Below are 3,380 nucleotides of genomic sequence, written 5' to 3'. Positions count from 1 at the left end.
AAGGAGTATTCCAAGTTAAATCACAATGTCACCAGTAACGTTACAGTCTTCTATGGTCTTCCCATACCGGTAGCTCATGCTAGCTAACGGTAACGTCGTCATTGCACAATTGCACGTCGCGTACACAATTAATGACATGTTGCGGACAGCCATATCGGCGACAATGTTTAGCTTTTAGTGCCAAATGATAAGAGTCTGAGGCGGAGTCTCAAAAGAGAATGTTGAATATTTATTGTGCAAAAATCACAACAGATCCGACTGCTACTGAACGGAGCCTTGTAGACAGACTGAGTAGGGTATATCTGCAGAGCCAGTGGGTAGCGAGTGCAGCAACGTATAATGTCCGTGTGGATCATTGGAGTAGGGTATATCTGCAGTGCTGAAGCCCCATACTCATTGATTAATGATACTAATACAAATCTATACAATCACCTGTTGTTGAATAAATACCATTACTTTCTAGTTATGACTAAAAAACAGTATATATAAAACAGTATTTGTTAAAAAAAATATATATATATTATATTTATAAAAAAATTATATAATCGTTTTTTTTTTTTTATGTATGCACTGGTATCGGATAAGTATCGGTATCGGCCGATACCCAAAGCTTAGGTATCGGAATCGGATCGGAAAGGAAAAAATGGTATCGGAACATCTCTAGTTGACCGTCCCGGGATTGCACAGGAATGGGGTTCTCTAAGGTCTCTAAAGGCACCCCCCACTCCTGTGCTAACCCCACATGCATTAGATTGCCTGCAGCTCCAGAGTCCACTAGCGCCCGAGCCTGCTGTATGTAATCCCCCCACCCAACCGTGACATCAAAAAAGGTGCGTGACTCATCAGTGACAGAGGAGAATAACCCACCCGCTAGAACCCCTCCCCGGACTAGCGAGCCCTCCCGTTTCCCGATACCGCAGGACAGTTATTGAGAAGATGACCAGTGCGCCCACAGTGAAAACAACGTTTTTGTTCGATGCGCCTCTGCCTCTCTGTGTCCGAGAGACGCATAGCCCCCAGTTGCATATGTTCATCCCCCAAAGTATCCCGTGAAAAATTAAAAGAATTGTCGTCACCGTGAGGAGGGTGCGAGAGTACCTGAAACGAAGCCTCCCTCTCGCGGCCTCTCTCACGGCGGCGATTGTCCAGACGAATCGCCAGGTTGATCATTCCCTCCAGCTGCTCGGGGAGCTCACGTGACGCCATCTCGTCCTGCATACGAGCCCCTGTAGAAACAACACGCAACACGATACCTAAATTACCCGGGAGGTATCGAACACACGTCGCAACTCCCGGGTAAAGGCAGCCGCGCTGTGGCAGACCGTCGACCGAACTTCCCATTCCGCAGTAGCCCAAGAAAGAGCCCGACCTGTAAGCAGAGTGATTATAATTATGCTACCTTGGATAGTTCGGTAGTGAACGTGAGCGGTTGTAATTCAAAGATTAATGAGCAATGAGTAACAAACTTTCGACAACCTACAGGGGCTCCCCCGTAGTGTTCTGGTGGTGGCAGGCGTGGTTCACGAACCTCTCGATGGATAGCAGGATGTAGCGTCCCCTCCTCCCCGACGTGACGCGCTGTTCCAGCCACTGCGTCAGCTGATGTTACGGTAGCGGCGTTAGCCACCGCTAACGCAGAGTTGGCTGCAGACATTGCCCTGGATACCCCGTCCTGGGCATCAATGGACAGGGCTCCTAAGCGAGTTAATTCGGATCCTACTTCTCCTTGACGGGTGGTGACGACGCTCAGCTGCCTTCTCTGCACCTCCAGCTCCTCCCACAATTCCTCAATGGAACTCATGTTTGTTTGTTTGGTTCTTCTGTTAGGAATCCAGGTAAGAATGTTGAGTTCAAGTATGGCATGGAAGAATGGAGACGGAAAGGGTGCTGCTCTTCTCGAATATGTGTTATTTTTATTATCAGAAACACTTTGAGCGATAACAATACTTTACCAGGTAAAGCAGGAAGTAGTAACAAGGAAGGATACTTAGAAGAGAACTTAAACAACAAAAGAGAAAAGGGCGGTGAGAGATCCGACTTCTCGACCTAAAGCAAGGATAACTTAAATCATGTTATACAACGGCATGCACATTTCTCGATTCTGATTGGCTGAAACAGTCCATTTACACGTATGTATTGCGAACAGTCCACGCTTGCTGGCCCAGGACCCGCCCACAACCGAATCACATCACATCAATCCGCCGGATCACAAGATGGCGCACAATAATCTTTAACAATGATAGCGTCCTAACGACTAAATATGAAGCGATTCTGTCACAGCGAATGTCTTAGTCCTTTAAACAATGTTGGATGATGTAATTGATGGGTCATGATTCAATACAGAACAAAAGAAAAATCGGATTGATTGATTGATTAATTTGCGATATTCTTTTCAATTTCTTTTTCCTTCTCTCTGACTGCAGCCCTCACTCTCACACTGTCCGACGCTGTTCTAAGTGAGCATGGCCTATTGAGTTGATTGATTGATTGCTAATTGTATTACTGTACGCTTGGTTTCCAACTGGTTAAGTTTAGGCCCTCTACAGTAGGTTTAAAAAAATAAATAAAAAAATAGGGCGAAGAAAACTTTTTTTTCCTATAGGGCAAAGAAAACTTTTTAATTTGTTTTACCTACTTTCTATAGAAGCATCTAAGAATGAAGTTCTATAGAAAGTAGGTCTGCATCCCCTTAACAATTGTGTGTATTGAGCCGTACTGTATTGTACCCATTCTGCATCTGGTAATAAAATGTTCAATCAATCATTCCAATAATACACAGTTGGATGTGTTAGTTGGTTGGATGCACTTCCGAGCTGCTTCCACATGAGGCAACTTCTCTCAATCATTCCAATAATACACAGTTGGATGTGTTAGTTGGTTGGATGCACTTCCGAGCTGCTTCCACATGGAGGCAAATTGTCTTTTTTGTAGTTGTGGGAACTACTTTTTCTGGCGGATGGTTTTTTCAATAAATCTTCGATTAATGTGTGTTTATTGTATAGCAATAAGGTTGGATGAATGTGGCAGTTGTATAAAAGCTTTACACCACTTGCAGTCGTGATTTGTGAACAATAAACCATGCCTAGGGGGGTCTAACGACCCTCGGCTGCGCCTCGGGCCTAACAACCACCCCTAGGCATGGTTTATTGTTCACAAACCACTCCTGCGCGTGATGTAATGCTTAAATAACAGGCGAGATATCCGACTTCTGCCCGTGGACGGCTGTTCCCAGTAACACTGCTGAAGAACCGACAGGGAGAGAAGGGCAAAGTATTACTATAAAGGCCTCAGTACAGCCAGCAGACCCAATCAGCCCCAGTGACATAATTACAGGCAGGTGACAACAATCAGGGTAATTACTGAGACAGCATGTGACGACA

This window comes from Notolepis coatsorum (genome assembly GCF_963971535.1).
Source record: "Notolepis coatsorum genome assembly, chromosome: 7".
NCBI lineage: Eukaryota > Metazoa > Chordata > Actinopteri > Aulopiformes > Paralepididae > Notolepis > Notolepis coatsorum.
This window is presented reverse-complemented; position numbering follows the sequence as displayed.